This window comes from Bubalus kerabau, chromosome 1 (genome assembly GCF_029407905.1).
Source record: "Bubalus kerabau isolate K-KA32 ecotype Philippines breed swamp buffalo chromosome 1, PCC_UOA_SB_1v2, whole genome shotgun sequence".
Lineage (NCBI taxonomy): Eukaryota > Metazoa > Chordata > Mammalia > Artiodactyla > Bovidae > Bubalus > Bubalus kerabau.
Genome location: NC_073624.1, coordinates 164,572,428 through 164,589,899, shown reverse-complemented (window position 1 = coordinate 164,589,899; position 17,472 = coordinate 164,572,428). Strand labels below are relative to the sequence as shown.

Below are 17,472 nucleotides of genomic sequence, written 5' to 3'. Positions count from 1 at the left end.
TTTTTGAATCCAAAATAATTTTGAATTCTTTTGTAATTTCTTATTAGACCCATGTGCGGTTATTTAAAAATGCAATCTAATTTCAAAGGTTTTCTCATTATTTTTTGTTACTGGTTTCTAATTTAATCCCACTACCATCAGAGGGCACTGCGAATGATCTCAATCCTTTGATATTTTTTGAGGCTTTTGCTTTAAGGACACAGTGGGTCATACTCTATCCTTACTGGGTGTGATGTTCTCTATTAATTAGGTTATGTATTTTGTTGCAATATCTGACTTTCTGTATCTTTACTAATTTTTTGTTTGCTAGTTTGATCAGCAGTGTGGTTATGGTCCTTAATCTAAAATTTTAGTTAACTTATACAGTGCTTATAGTGGGCCAGATACTAGTCCTAAGATACAAAATACATACATACATATATATATATATATATATATGTGCTCCATGAAAGCAAAACTATATATATAAAAATATACAACCACTCCAGGAAGCAGAAGCCATTATCCCATTTTACAGATGAGGAAATAGACACAGAGATGTTAGTTTACCAAAATTGCTGATAGCCCAGCTAGGAAGAAGCAGAGCTGAGATTTAAACCCAACCAGAGTCCTTGTTCTTAATACTAGATATTTATAACACATGATCCTAGGATAAAATGCTCTCTCTCAGGTAGAAAAATATTCCATTGAAACAATAACCCCCCCTCAAATGGTTAAGAACTATGTTTTTATTAGAAATGATTAACATATAAATGTTTAAAAGATACAAATATTACATCCTCCAGTATCAGGGCAAACTATGCAAAAAATATGAACAGAAAAACAAGACTGAGAATTATACTAAATGTCAACAATGGTTATTATGAGACATTGGAGATGTTCCCTTTTTGTTCTACTCTTCCCTGTTTTCTAAATCCTTGACTATGTATCACTCTTATAGTAAGTAAAAACCAAAGAGCATTCTATGACCACCAACTTGAGTGCTTTGTCTTAATTTTCAAGAGATAAAAATGTTGGCAAGACAAATTCATCAGAGATAACTGGATGCTAAACAGTGCTTTGTAAACTATAAAGCCATTCAGATGTTAGTAATTATAAACATTTCAAAGCTAAATAAAAGCTTTTTTACGTCTTACCCTTTTCAAATTTCAACTGTTTTTAAGTGCCCGATGATTTTAAAAATTAAATGTTTTGTCTAAACAAATTCATAACAGTTGATTTTTGAAGGGCAGAACATTAAATTACCACACATCCCTGAATACTAACAAAAACAAATTCACAACAGTATCACACTCGTTTAGTGTCACTGAAAATCCCTTGATCTGTAATTTAATAAAATGCTGTTTCAGTGCTGACGATATAAATAGGAAACTCAAATTTAACCCCCCAAAAGTGATCTGCTATTTTTGGAAAAGTATTTTTATAACTCCTTAAGAAAAGGGAATAATTCATTTAAAGATGACTTAATACACATTGTAACATTAAAAAGTCCATATCATAATTAGCTTAGTCTATTTAGGATACATTTCCCTTTCAAAGTTTCTTTTGCTATTTCTGCAGCAGAACCTATGAACAAAGATCGCACAGCTGCCTCGCAGATGTATAATTTCAGTGTTTAGATTCCATTCTTCCTAGCTTCATTCTGCAAGAGGTTTTGGATTTTCTATTTCCATATGGTTTTTGACCTCCCTCAGTTTAGGTTCTACCTCCCCACATCTTACTCTATTTTAGTCAATTACTATAGAAAAACACTTCAAATTTGAAATGTCTTAGTTTTTTTAAAACTTCCACAGCTGAAAAGAGGAGAATATACAACAAAAAAGATGAACAGATAACTAGAATAAGACAGCCAAATTTCCAAAACTTTGTATTTCTATTTAGGTAACTCCCCTCTCTATCCCCTAAATTCTAAGTTTCTTGTATTTCAGGTTCAGACATACAAGCTTAATGTATGAACAGAATTTCAGCTTTACTCACCTAATTTCATCAAATTCTTAAGTTATGGCAGAATCATTAAGCAGTAAGATTTTTTTTAAAAAAACTTATACTATGCATACCAAAATGTTTGCAGATGTCACCTTTGAGTAGTATGAATATAACAGATTCTTACTTTGTTCTCGGGGCTTCTCTGTATTTTACATTTGTTCAGTAAGCACTACTTCTGTAACTAGGAGGCAAAAAAGCCTTGTTTGTTTTAAAGAAAAACCTTCAAGGAAGAAGATTCAAAAAAGTCTACATATCATAACCACTTATACAAAAAATTTTTATGGAGCAACATAAACAATTTAATAATATTCCAGAGGCCAGTCTCAGCAACATTAATAGCTAAAAACCAGGTTTCACTTCTCAACCCATTTGACTCCAAAGTCTTCCCCCTACATGGGCTTCTTCACTTTCATTTTCAACTGATGTGGCAGTATTTTTAAATCTTTCTTCTTCCTGTTCTCTCACAAGATAGATTTTAAGTGTATTCTAAGAAACAATACAAATAGCAATTATGTTTTACAAATATCTACCCAATTTCAACTACTTTAGAGTAAAAGCCATGATAAAACTGTGAAAAAAAAGCTTGTCTTTTTTTGATCATCATCAACAAAAGCTTGATCATCATCAACAAACTTATGTCTTAGAAATGAGATATACAATAGAGCACTAATTTTTAAAAATGTTTAGAAAAGGGTTCTGGATGTTTAGAAAATAACTGTAATCCACTGACCTTTTACTATCCTTTTCTCTACAATGCAAAGGAAACATTAGGCCCGGCAAAGAATGCCAATCCAAAAGTTACCCATGAGAAGTGTCAAACAAATCTTAAATATTAAAAACAGAAGCAGGATCAATTATTCAAAGTCAATCAAATTTAACCCATCAAATATAAATACATTTAGACCTTGAGTGGAGAACATGTTTTACCAGGTACCTCAGGCAACACTACAGCGAACTCAGGCAAACTGATCTCCTTGTGGAGAACACAGAACACAAATGGGCAAAAATACAGTAAAACACGCACTTGACTGCGTGCAGTTCAGGCCTCCATATTAAAGTTATCCTACTCCAGTTGAGAACAAACATAACTTTGTGGTCAAGAACACAGATTCTAAAGTCAGACTACTTGGGTTTGAATCCCAGCTCTGCCACTTACTTATTTAGCTGTTCAAACCTCGACAAGTTACGTAACTTCTGCGCCTCGTTTTTCTCATGCGTAAAAAGGAATAGATAACAATATCTGTATCATATAATACTTATAAGGATAAATGGCTTAACATGTACAAAGCACTTGAAATAGGGCCAAGTACCCAGTAATATTAGGTATTACTTAATCTGTCTTGATCTTGTATTTATTCTATTGTTCTACATTACTGAAACTGAAACCCATTTACCTTTTACATGTGAAAAATGAGTAAAAATTAATTTAAAACTTTATAAACTGAAAATATCATATACTAAGTAAAATATATTAAACTGATGCTTTTTATCAAGTCATTTTTACTTTAATGGCATCATCGACTCAATGGACGTGAGTCTGAGTGATAGTGAAAGACAGGGAAGTCTGGTGTCCTGCAGTCCATGGGGTCACAAAGAGTTGGACACAACTGAGCAACTGAAAAACAACGTTTCCAAGGTTCAATAAACTCCAACTCCATAACAACTAAGGAATAAGATATTTTAATTAATGTTCCAATTTAAAAGATTACCATATTCAGTTTATAAATCTGAAAGTTACATAAAGCATCCTTAATACTACATTATACTGGGCAGAACTGAAATATACTTGAAAACAGAAACATTAGGAAAATCAAACGATTGTGTATATACCCTAACAGCTTTTATGGAGAGAAAAGAATGAGTTCTGGTGTCATGAGGGGCTTTAGTAGGAACTTAAGCTGGTATTTGTGTAACTTTAATAAAGGGTCTGAAATTGGTAAAAACACGAGAAAAGGTTTTATTTTTCTCCAGTTTCTACTCCAGACTATGATTTGCCCAATTTCCTTTTCCTAGTCCTTGATGGCATCTGGAACAATTCCTTGTTTTTCAGTAGCTTTCAGTTATTAAAAAGTCCAGCCCCATTTACTGATATTTAAATCTTTAATCCTCAGTCTTTCAATCACCTCCTTCATCTCCAAATTCAGGCTTCGCCTATGGTCCAAGAGTAATAGGGTGAGGTCTGGTCTCTTTGTGGGATGGGGCGTAGGGACAGAACAAAATAAACAGCTCCAGATCTGAGCTCCCAGGAGTCTTCTGTGGCTGCTGCCGCTTTCCTGGCTGATGGGAACTATATTGTCTGTATCACAGGTAGTCATATGGCGACTTTTCTTCTGGGGACAAGCTGGAACTTTCTGATAACTAAGGAGTGAGAAGCTCTTACCCCTGCACATTCCTAGCTAAAGATCTGCTTCGACTCTCCCCTCTCCAGCAGCCCAAGCCCTGTCAAAATGACTGAAGCCTGGTTACATTCTGCAGTACCACTTGAACTCAGAGAAATTCAAAACAGACACAGGCTATTCCACTGTCACCGTCTCTGTCCACAATGAGCTTTCTCGCCAGTTTTCTTTATCCCTTTTTCAAACAGGCACAGATAAACCAATCAGGTGCATAATGACTACTCATCTAGGTAATGAGATGTTCTGCTCTACTTTTGCTGGTACTCCAGCAAAAAAAAAAAAAAAAAAAAAAAGGTGGTGGGGAGAAGAAGGGTATTTATAAGAAAACAGATGACTTTTAAAAGATTCAAGAGTCACCTTTAGGGGAATACATGGAAGAAGTGATCTTTTTGTGACAATGGGAGTTCAGGTGTGACATCTGCTTTTCTTCTTTTCCTCTCTAATGAGAAGAGTCAATCTTCCCTGGTTTTGAAACTCGAGGAAAAAAATTAATACCAACTGACTTCTGAGAGCCTCTGCTTCAGGGGGGAAAAAAGCCTATTATCAAATGCCTTCAGTTCAAAATAATTGTTATGCTACAGTGGCATAATCTGGACCCACTTCACCATCAACACATACAAACACCTGGACGCTTACTCTGCACAAAGCACTGAACTAGTACTGTTGGCGAAACAAAACTTTTTAGGACAAAATTCAACCAAGGAGCTTATAAAACAGAGCATAAGACAACTTAAACTTTTTATTCTCTTGTTTTTTAATACTTTTACAGAAGCAAATGAGTTTTTATACATCACGAACAAAAGTAAAAAACAAATGACAAAAAAGCAAATGCAATGTGCCAAAGAAAGAGCTGATATCCACACAAGAGTCTCTACAAATGAGTACGAAAAAACTAGATTAGAAAAATGAACGAAGGACAGAGAAATGCAAAGTGTCAAAAAAAAAATAAAACTGCTCCACCTTATTCATAATCAATAGATTAAAACTATAATGCTGTTTGTTCAGCTGGCAGACTGGCAAAAATGAAACAGACTGATGTTACTGTGAAGGGGGGAGGGGAGAACATATGCAAACACTTGGTTGCAGAGTGAATTGTTATGAAGATTTCGCAGAGCAGTTTGGCACTATATCAAATCTGTATGGCTTCTCTTACAGTAAATGCATTTCTAAGAATTCATCCTATAAAATAAAAATACTCTCAGAGGATATGTACAAGCACCACAGCATTGTCTGTAATGCCCAAAAATTGGAAACAATCTAAATATTCATCGGTAGCTGATTACTACATTAAATTAAGGTATATTTGTAAAAGGGAATACTACTCGGCTACTAAAAAGAACAATAAAATTGATATTTACTGACATAAAAGACTCCTGCCACATATTCAGTGAAAACAAAGTTAGAGAAAATGATGCATAGTATGATCCCATTTTTTGCAAACAGGGAAAGGGATTAAGAGGAAGAAATGAAGACAGTGGAAAAGAAAAATTATCTTTATACTACTTTTAATAGCAGTAATGTCTGGAGCACAGGGCAGGATTACAGAAGACATTGCCTTTCTACTTTCGGGCTGTGACTGTTTGACGTTTCAACACAAATATGTGTAACTTCTTTAAACAGAAGAAACAAAAGTTCTTTAAACAGAAGAAACAAAAGAGGTCGTCTGTGGCGCCAGAGAAACGACACTGGAGCTTCACCTGATTAAAAACTGAGAAGGCTTACAGTGAAGAAATTTAACGTAGTTAATGATGCACGAGAAACACCAACTGCCCGCAAACAATCGGACCACTGAGGACAGCTTCACAGAGAGACAGGATTCTCGCAAGACTTTGAAGAACTATGACAAGCAAAGAATGGGGGGAGGAAAGGCAGCACCCTACAATATAATGCATACTTAAGAATTTTTAATAGCCACATTAAAAAAGCAAAAAGAATCAAAAATACATTTATTTAACCCAACATATTCAAACAGTAGCAACAACATGTAATCAAAATGTGTATGTAAAGGTGTTTTACCTTCTTTTTATTGCACCATCTTCAAAATCCGGTGCACACTTCAGACTGGCCACAGTCTGAATATTCAACCGCCACACGCGGCACCAGAGTGGACACTGCAGATCTAACGATTCCGAACTCACATCCAGAACTGGACATTTAGGTGACAGAGGCTAATAAAAGAGCAGTGGGGAGTGAACGAGGCAGAAAAGGCAGGAGGGGCCAGAGAAGAAGGCCAGTATGGGACAATCTGAATTTTATATTGTAAGCAAATAAGAAACCAGAAAAAAATATTTAACAGGTAGAGATGATCACTAAAGCACTATTTCTGAAAGATTAACTTTTTTCTTTACTCAAGATACACACATATAAATACAGCAAGCAAGTCTTTTTCTCAACATTTTTTATTACATGAAAGATTACTGGGAACTTTCCAGAACGCTCGGTGAAAGGCGGAGGAGCGGCGGCTGCCCGAGCTGCGCACAGCAACGCACTCCTTCCCACTCCCCCACACCGGCATCGCCCGCTCACCGGCTGTAGAAAATGGTGAAAGAAACCACTTACTATGATGTTTTGGGGGTCAAACCCAATGCCACCCAAGAAGAATTGAAAAAGGCTTACAGGAAACTGGCCTTGAAGTACCACCCTGATAAGAATCCAAATGAAGGCGAGAAGTTTAAACAGATTTCTCAAGCTTACGAAGTGCTCTCTGATGCAAAGAAAAGGGAATTATATGACAAAGGAGGAGAACAGGCAATTAAAGAAGGTGGAGCAGGTGGTGGTTTTGGCTCCCCCATGGACATCTTTGATATGTTTTTCGGAGGAGGAGGCAGGATGCAGAGAGAGAGGAGAGGTAAAAAAGTTGTGTCCATCAACTTACAGTAACTTTAGAAGATTTATATAATGGTGCAACAAGAAAACTAGCTCTGCAAAAGAATGTGATTTGTGACAAATGTGAAGGCCGAGGTGGTAAAAAAGGAGCGGTAGAATGCTGTCCCAATTGCCGAGGTACTGGAATGCAAATAAGAATTCATCAGATAGGACCTGGAATGGTTCAGCAAACTCAGTCTGTCTGCACGGAGTGTCAGGGTCATGGGGAGCGGATCAGTCCTAAAGATAGATGTAAAAGCTGCAATGGAAGGAAGATAGTTCGAGAAAAGAAAATTCTAGAAGTTCATATTGACAAAGGCATGAAAGATGGCCAGAAGATAACATTCCATGGTGAAGGAGACCAAGAACCAGGACTGGAGCCAGGAGATATTATCATTGTTTTAGATCAGAAGGACCATGCTGTTTTTACTCGACGAGGAGAAGACCTTTTCATGTGTATGGACATACAGCTGGTTGAGGCGTTGTGTGCCTTCCAGAAGCCAATATCTACTCTTGACAACCGAACCATGGTCATCACTTCTCATCCAGGTCAGATTGTCAAGCATGGAGATATCAAGTGTGTGCTAAATGAAGGCATGCCAATTTATCGTAGGCCATATGAAAAGGGTCGCCTAATCATTGAATTTAAGGTAAACTTTCCTGAGAATGGCTTTCTCTCTCCTGATAAACTCTCTTTGCTGGAAAAACTTCTGCCTGAGAGGAAGGAAGCAGAAGAGACTGATGAAATGGACCAGGTAGAATTAGTGGACTTTGATCCAAATCAGGAAAGACGGCGCCATTACAATGGAGAAGCATATGAGGATGATGAACATCATCCTCGGGATGGTGTTCAGTGTCAGACCTCTTAGTAGGGCCTGTGAATAACACTCACTGCCGGTGTTTTATTTGCAGTAGTGATTGAGTGAAGGACTATAATCATCATATGCTCACTACTTGCTTTTAATATTCAACTATAGTAGTGTTTAAAAGTTAAATGAAGAATAAACTCAAATATAAAAAGAAGAGAAAGATTACTGAAATTGATACAATAAAAGTTATCTGTCATCAAGTGATAGCATTTTGTTGACCTGATATATAGACACTGTTCAAATATTTTTATTTCATGACATTTTTAAATGATTTTTTTGAAAAATAAATAAATTCAAGAATCTCACCAAAAGTTAATAGCCTTAACTTTAGTATTTCCCAACAGGACCTCCTTTCAGCTAGAAATCTAAATATTCTTAAATACAAATTTAAGACATTCAAGATTTTATATTCCTGAAATATATTTAAAAAATTTTAATTTCAAGTAAGAAAGCTACCTACAAATTTCAATATACACAAAACAGCATGACAACCATGCAAGTCTCCTCCAGATTTAACTTCAATATTGAGAGCCTATAACATTTCAGATGGTTTAGGTAAATTATTTATCTAAAGAAAAAAAAAAGCTCAAAAGAAGAGACAGGAAAGCAGGGCATGGAAGAATACCACTGGTCATATGCCATTTCCTTTGTTACCTGAAATGACCGCCAGGGCAGAAAAGTGACTTTTCAGTTAAAAATCAGAAATCCAGTGATGTCATCAGGACTAAAAGCAATTTCAGTACCTAACCACTCCGAATTACAGTCATGTAACTTTATTCTTTTCAGCAGAAAACTACATTAAAGCTTATCAACTCCCTTCACTTTTTAAGACAAAGAAACAAAGATCCATATAGAGTTAAATACACTATCCAAGATGCACACTTAGCTCAGTGGTAATACCAGTGCTATATAGATGTTAGTTTACAAAACTCAAAAGCCAAGGCTCCAGTGTTTTGCAGCTTCTTTAAAATTTTTCAAATTTCCCAAACTGTCCACAACAGGTATACTATTTTTGTAATTTTTTAAAAAGCAAAAAATGTTTGCTTTAAAAACTACTAAATAGTGACACTTCCAGGAACACTCTCCTCTCCTTTCCAGTCCAAGGTCTCACTGTACAGGCCACCTTCTCAGGAAAGCCTTCCAAAGCACCTGCACCCTAAACAGACCAACTTCCCTTACTACTCTTGTAAGCCACCGGTCCTTCTGCTTTGTACATCTTAATGTAACTATAATCAGATAATCATTTGTGAAGTTTTTTAATGTCTATCTTCTCTATCTAGGTCTTAAATTGCTATTTCTCAGGGCTGTTCTAGGGTCTCTGCTGTTATATACCAGGAGTTCCTGAAATGAGGTCTGTAAAATAACCATGAAATTATATACTGTTGTTGCTGTTGTATATAACAACAATCATATACTGTTGTTGACTCAGTTGCTAAGTCATGTCTGACTCTTTGAGACACCATGGACTGCAGCAGGCCAGCCTCCTCTGTCCTCCACCATCTCCCGGAGTTTGCTCAAATTCATGTCCATTGAGTTAGTAATGCTATCTAACCATCTCATCCTCTGCCACCCTCTTCTCCTTTTGTCTTTAACCTTTCCCAGCAACAGAGTCTTTTCCAGTGGCTCTTCCCATCAGGTGGCCAAAGTACTGGAGCTTCAGCTTCAGCATCAGTCCTTCCAATGAATATTCAGGGTTGATTTCCTTCAGGATTGACTGGTTTGATCTCCATGCAGTCCAAGGAACTCTCAAGAGTCTCCTCCAGCACCACAATTTGAAAGCATCAGCTCTTTGGTGCTCAGCCTTCTGCATGATCCAACTCTCCCATCTGTATACAACTACTGAAAAAACCCCAGGTTTGACTATACAGACTTTGTCAGCCAAGTGATGTCTCTGCTTTTTAATATGCCATCTAGGTTTGTCACAGCCTTCCTTCCAAGGAGCAAGCACTGTTTACTTTCAAGGCTCCAGTCACCATCTGCAGTAATTTTGGCTCCCAAGACAATAAAATCTGTCACTACTTCCACTTTTTTCTCCTTCTATTGCCATGAAGTGATGGACGCCATGATTACTGGATGCTGAAATCTTAGTTTTCTTTTTTAATGTTGAGTTTCAAGCCAGTTTTTTCACTATACTCTTTCACCTTCGTCAAGGTGAATTTATTTACTTAATTGCTATATTTGTGTATTTTTCTTCAGATACTCAAAAAATGTCCTTGAAAGGGGTTAAGAACCTTTAAAATAGTGGATTTATGTCGTATACCTACCCAGATAGCATCACCAAGTCAACGGACATGAGTTTGAGCAAACTCCCAGAGATAGTGAAGGTCAGGGAAGCCTGGCACGCTGCGGTCCAGTGGGTCGCAGAGTCAGACACAACTCAGTGACTCAACAACAACCTACTCAGAGCCACCTTTCTTTGAGGAAACAACCACTTGCCCACTTCACACGGCTCCAAGAAGGCTGTCAGTCCCTGACTGCCTCCGTGGGCACATAAGCCAGTTCTGGCAATGATGGTACCCTGCATTCCGTGTGGACTCAGTAACAATCTCTCCGTGAGACAGAGCACACGCACCTGGGAAAGAAGTGCTTTTCCCTCTCCTGAACCTTCAGCAGTAAGGACCATGTAACCCTGGAGCTACCAGTGGTCCTCGCTGCCAGATCAAAGTACCTGCTGAAATCGAGGCCAAAAAAGTGGTAATAAAGCAGAGAAGACAGATTCCCAATTACATCATCTGAACACTTAGATCCAGTCATATTTATTTCTAGTCTTTTCCCAAAAATGGGTTTGGGAGGTGGTTGGGGGGAGCTTTCCCCGCTTTAAGCTAATCTGAGTTAGTTTTGTCACTTGTAAACAAAGGTCACTTTAGAGAGCCACCTAGTTCCCACTGCTGGAATATACAATTTACATGGTATTCAATTCCAAATGTCTATCTACCGCCAACTCAAACCTCTGTCAAACTCCAGACCTATAAATGCAACTTGCAAGTAGAAATCTCCACCTGGTGTTTCCTCCAGAAACCAGGTCTCCCCCTACTTTTTTCATCTCAGTTAACACACATCTACCTTGCCAGGTTTTCAATCTAGGAACCTGGGAGTTACTCTTGACAACCCCACTCCTCTCCTCCACAGCTAATTACCAAGTCCCATCCATTCTACATCCTAATTACCTGCCACCATCCTAAGTGTGAGCAAGGACGAACAGCTTCCCTACACGTTTCAGTGTCTTTGGTCTTCTTTTCTCCAAACTGATTATCCACTATGTAACTTATCTCCAAAATTGTAAATTTGAATATTTTATCCTCACACTTGACATACCCCTATTCTTAAGTGAAGTGAATGTGTTAGGGGCTTAATCATGTCTGACCCCATGGACTTTAGTTTGCCAGGCTCCTCTGTCCAAAGAATTCTCCAGACAAGAATAATGGAGTGGGAAGCCATTCCCTTCTCCAGAGGATCAACCCAGGGATTGAACCCGGATCTCCTGCATTGCAGGCAAATTCTTTACCATCTGAGCCACCAAGAAAGCCCTTCAAGGAACAGCCAATTATATACATATAGAGCAATAGCCAAGCCCTACAGCTTCAGATGTTATTAGTGGTATGAAAAATGTTTACAGTAAGAAAACAAAGTTCATCACAAATGTAACAGAAGAGTAACAACGTGCATAATATCAGGCAGGATAGCTCAAATCCACCAGTTATTTTTTTAATTTTAAATGTTTTTTAATTGAAAGATAACTGCTTTACAGAACTGTGTTGGTTTCTGCCAAACATCAACATAAACAAGCCATAAGTATACATATGGCTTCTCCCTCCTGAACCTCCCTTCCACCTCCCTCCACATCCCACCCCTCAAGGTTCTTACAGAGCCCTGGTTTGAGTTCCTCGTGTCATACAGCAAATTCCCACTGGCTATTTTACATATGGTAATGTAAGTGTCCACCCGTTTTCAATAAAAAATACACAAGAATATCTTTCCTTATCTATTCAGTAATTCATTAGTTCCATATTTAACTGGCCGCGGGCCGCGACCGGCGCGCTAAAGCGCCGGCGAGAGGAGCTACCCCATGTCAGAGGTCAGGGGCAGAAGCTGGGAGGACCCCATGCCCAAAGGGCGGCGGCCAAGAGGAGTTACCCTGCGTCCGAGCTCAGGGGCAGCGGCCGAGAGTGCCAGACTGCGACGGCGCAGGAACGGCCGAGAGGAGCTACCCCACGTCCGAGCTCGGGGGTGGGGGGGTGGGGGGCCGAGAGGAGATACCCAGCGTCCGAGGTCAGGGGCGGTGAGGACAGGAGTTACCCCGCGTCCGAGGTCAGGGGCAGCAGCCTGGAGGAGATACCCCACACCCTTAAGCCCAAGGCCAGGGGCTGCAGGCAGGAGGAGCTACCCCACGCCCAATGCCAGGGGCGGTGGCTGGGAGGACCAACCCCACATCCAAGGAGCCGTGGCTGCGCGGGCGCAGGAGGGCCTAGAGGAGCTATCCCACGTTGAAGGTCAGGAAGGGTGCTGGTGAGGAGATACCCCTCGTCCAAGGTAAGGAGCATTGGCTGCGCTTTGCTGAAGCAGTCGTGAAGAGATACCCCACACCTAAGGTAAGAGAAACCCAAGTAAGACGGTAGGTGTTGCAAGAGGGCATCAGAGGGCAGACACACTGAAACCATACTCACAGAAAACTAGTCAATCTAATCACACTAGGACCACAGCCTTGTCTAACTCAATGAAACTAAGCCATGCCCGAGGGGCAACCCAAGATGGGCGGGTCATGGTGGAGAGATCTGACAGAATGTGGTCCACTGGAGACGGGAATGGCAAACCACTTCAGTATTCTTGCCTTGAGAACCCCATGAACAGTATGAAAAGGCAAAATGATAGGATACTGAAAGAGAAACTCCCCAGGTCAGTAGGTGCCCAATATGCTACTGGAGATCAGTGGAGAAATAACTCCAGAAAGAATGAAGGGATGGAGCCAAAGCAAAAACAATACCCAGCTGTGGATGTGACTGGTGATAGAAGCAAGGTCCGATGCTGTCCAGAGCAATATTGCATAGGAACCTGGAATGTCAGGTCCATGAATCAAGGCAAACTGGAAGTGGTCAAACAAGAGATGGCAAGAGTGAATGTCAACATTCTAGGAATCAGCGAACTGAAATGGACTGGAATGGGTGAATTTAACTCAGATGACCATTATATCTACTACTGCGGGCAGGAATCCCTCAGAAGAAATGGAGTAGCCATCATGGTCAACAAAAGAGTCCAAAATGCAGTACTTGGATGCAATCTCAAAAACGACAGAATGATCTCTGTTCGTTTCCAAGGCAAACCATTCAATATCACAGTAATCCAAGTCTATGCCCCAACCAGTAACGCTGAAGAAGCTGAAATTGAACGGTTCTATGAAGACCTACAAGACCTTTTAGAACTAACACCCAAAAAAGATGTCCTTTTCATTATAGGGGACTGGAATGCAAAAGTAGGAAGTCAAGAAACACCTGGAGTAACAGGCAAATTTGGCCTTGGGATACGGAATGAAGCAGGGCAAAGACTGATAGAGTTTTGCCAAGAAAATGCACTGGTCATAACAAACACCCTCTTCCAACAACACAAGAGAAGACTCTACACAAGGACAACACCAGATGGTCAACACAGAAATCAGATTGATTATATTCTTTGCAGCCAAAGATGGAGAAGCTCTATACAGTCAGCAAAAAACAAGACCAGGAGCTGACTGTGGCTCAGATCATGAACTCCTTATTGCCAAATTCAGACTTAAATTGAAGAAAGTAGGGAAAACCACTAGATCATTCAGGTATGACCTAAATCAAATCCCTTATGATTATACAGTGGAAGTGAGAAATAGATTTAAGGGTCTAGATCTGATAGATAGAGTGCCTGATGAACTATGGAATGAGGTTCATGACATTGTACAGGAGACAGGGATCAAGACCATCCGCATGGAAAAGAAATGCAAAAAAGCAAAATGGCTGTCTGGGGAGGCCTTACAAAAAGCTGTGAAAAGAAGAGAAGCGAAAAGCAAAGGAGAAAAGGAAAGATTTAAGCATCTGAATGCAGAGTTCCAAAGAATAGCAAGGAGAGATAAGAAAGCCTTCCTCAGCGATCAATGCAAAGAAATAGAGGAAAACAACAGAATGGGAAAGACTAGAGATCTCTTCAAGAAAATTAGAGATACCAAGGGAACATTTCATGCAAAGATGGGCTCGATAAAAGACAGAAATGGTATGGACCTAACAGAAGCAGAAGATATTAAGAAGACGTGGCAAGAATACACAGAAGAACTGTACAAAAAAGATCGTCACAACCCAGATAATCACGATGGTGTGATCACGGACCTAGAGCCAGACATCCTGGAATGTGAAGTCAAGTGGGCCTTAGGAAGCATCACTACGAACAAAGCTAGTGGAGGTGATGGAATTCCAGTTGAGCTATTTCAAATCCTGAAAGATGATGCTGTGAAAGTGCTGCATTCAATATGCCAGCAAATTTGGAAAACTCAGCAGTGGCCACAGGACTGGAAAAGGTCAGTTTTCATTCCAATCCCAAAGAAAGGTAATGCCAAAGAATGCTCAAACTACCGCACAATTGCACTCATCTCACATGCTAGTAAAGTAACACTCAAAATTCTCCAAGCCAGGCTTCAGCAATATGTGAACTGTGAACTTCCAGATGTTCAAGCTGGTTTTAGAAAAGGCGGAGGAACCAGAGATCAAATTGCCAACATCCACTGGATCATGGAAAAAGCAAGAGAGTTCCAGAAAAACATCTATTTCTGCTTTATTGACTATGCCAAAGCCTTTGACTGTGTGGATCACAATAAACTGTGGAAAATTCTTCAACAGATGGGAATACCAGACCACCTGATCTGCCTCTTGAGAAATCTGTATGCAGGTCAGGAAGCAACAGTTAGAACTGGACAGGGAACAACAGACTGGTTCCAAATAGGAAAAGGAGTACGTCAAGGTTGTATATTGTCACCCTGCTTATTTAACTTATATGCAGAGTACATCATGAGAAACGCTGGACTGGAAGAAGCACAAGCTGGAATCAAGATTGCCGGGAGAAATATCAATAACCTCAGATATGCAGATGACACCACCCTTATGGCAGAAAGTGAAGAGGAACTCAAAAGCCTCTTGATGAAAGTAAAAGTGGAGAGTGAAAAAGTTGGCTTCAAGCTCAACATTCAGAAAATGAAGATCATGGCATCCAGTCCCATCACTTCATGGGAAATAGATGGGGAAACAGTGGAAACAGTGTCAGAGTTTATTTTTCTGGGCTCCAAAATCACTATAGATGGTGACTGCAGCCATGAAATTAATAGACGCTTGCTCCTTGGAAGGAAAGTTATGACCAACTTAGATAGCATATTCAAAAGCAGAGACATTACTTTGCCAACAAAGGTTCATCTAGTCAAGGCTATGGGTTTTCCTGTGGTCATGTATGGATGTGAGAGTTGGACTGTGAAGAAGGCTGAGCACCGAGGAATTAATGCTTTTGAACTGTGGTGTTGGAGAAGACTCTTGAGAGTCCCTTGGACTGCAAGGAGCTCTAACCAGTCCATTCTAAAGGAGATCAGCCCTGGGATTTCTTTGGAAGGAATGATGCTAAAGCTGAAACTCCAGTACTTTGGCCACCTCATGCGAAGAGTTGACTCATTGGAAAAGACTCTGATGCTGGGAGGGATTGGGGGTAAGAGGACGACAGAGGATGAGATGGCTGGATGGCATCACTGACTCGATGGACTGAGTCTGAGTGAACTCCGGGAGTTGGTGATGGACAGGGAGGCCTGGCGTGCTGCGATTCATGGGGTCGCAAAGAGTCGGACACGACTGAGCGACTGATCTGATCTGAGTCCACCAAAAGATGGATTCCACTAATCATATGATCTCCTTAGGACAATACTCTAGTGCCTTCTTCAAAACACATTACTGGAGATCTTTGAAAACATCCTTTTGTTTCTTTCTTTTCAATTTTTAGAACTCATAGACTTTTAAAATATTAGCTGTACAGCACTATTCCCAGTAGTTAAGACATGGAAGCAACCTAAACACCCATCCACAGAGGAAAGGACAGGTGTGGTACATGTACACAATGAAATACTACTCAGCCATGAAAAAGAGTGGACTAACGCCATCTGCAGCAACATGGATGGACCTGGAGGCTATCATACCAAGCAAAGTAAATCAGACAAACAGATAGCATATGATATCACTCGTGGAGTCTACAGTAGGACAGAAATGAATTTACCTATAAAACAGAAACAGACTCACAGACATAGAGATAGCCTTGCTATTGCCAAGAAGTAGGAGTGTGAGGGAGGGAAGGACTGGGAGTTTGGGATTAGCAGATGCAAATAATTATATATAGGATAGATAAACAAGATCTTACTGTATAACACAGGGAACTGTATTTAGTATCCTGTGATAAATCATAATGGGAAAGAATATATATATGTATAACCAAATCTACACTCTGCTGTAGAGCAGAAATTAACATTGTAAAGCAACTATACATCAATAAAAATTTTTTAATGTTGGCTATAAAACTGACAAACGTAACTATAATTTAGCAAATTATCCAAATATTTACAATTATTTTTATATTTACTTTTTAGAAAACTAAGTATATGATGATTGTTAATGATGATATATAAATACTGGATATTGTCTTTAAAATAATCCACAAAACTGGCTATCACAACTCTACCACAACTCCCCCTTATATAATCTGTGCCATTTTGTGAAAATTATCAGCGCTTTAGAAACCTGTCAGTTCAGAAAATGAGCAAAAGAAATGAAGACGAAAATCTGGGGGGAGTCAAGTACCTCATGATCAGGCTGGCATACCCAGTTGTGAAGAGATCCCATCCAAACATATAAGTGTTTCTCTATAGTGCATGAAACATTTTACTTGCTCAAGAGGTTTAGCAAGCACCCTCTCTATTCACCGTAACAGTGGGGCTATAAACCCTTCCCACATAAATGTGGTTTAAATTCTTCTTCCCAACATGTTCGCTAAAGGAATAGGAGTTTTGATAAGTAAGAGAAATCCCACTCATTAATTCTAAAGCACATATATTTTCCATATCTTAGCATTTCTGAAATGAAGGTGCAATCCATGGCTTCTTAAAATCAACCAGAAGCATATTGTCTTTATAAGTGGTCTATAAAATGAGGGTGTATCTTATAGTTGGCATAATTCAACACAATTCAGCATTTAATCTTGTAAGTGTTAAAGAGTTGGACTGACCCGGTCAATAATGACCTTGAGGTTTTAAAACAGCATTCTAAAAGCATAAACACTAATAAAAAGTAGAAGAGGGAAGAAGGAAACACTTTCTAGAT

General features: G+C 39.3%; 1 protein-coding gene and 1 pseudogene across 3 annotated transcripts in view; one reads left to right on the top strand and one right to left on the bottom strand.

The window, feature by feature from the left end:
• Positions 1-17,472, bottom strand: part of BMPR1A (bone morphogenetic protein receptor type 1A) — a 144,818-nt gene that overhangs the window by 121,924 nt on the left and 5,422 nt on the right. The window lies entirely within an intron of this gene.
• LOC129621549 (dnaJ homolog subfamily A member 1-like) lies at positions 6,862-8,139 on the top strand (annotated as a pseudogene).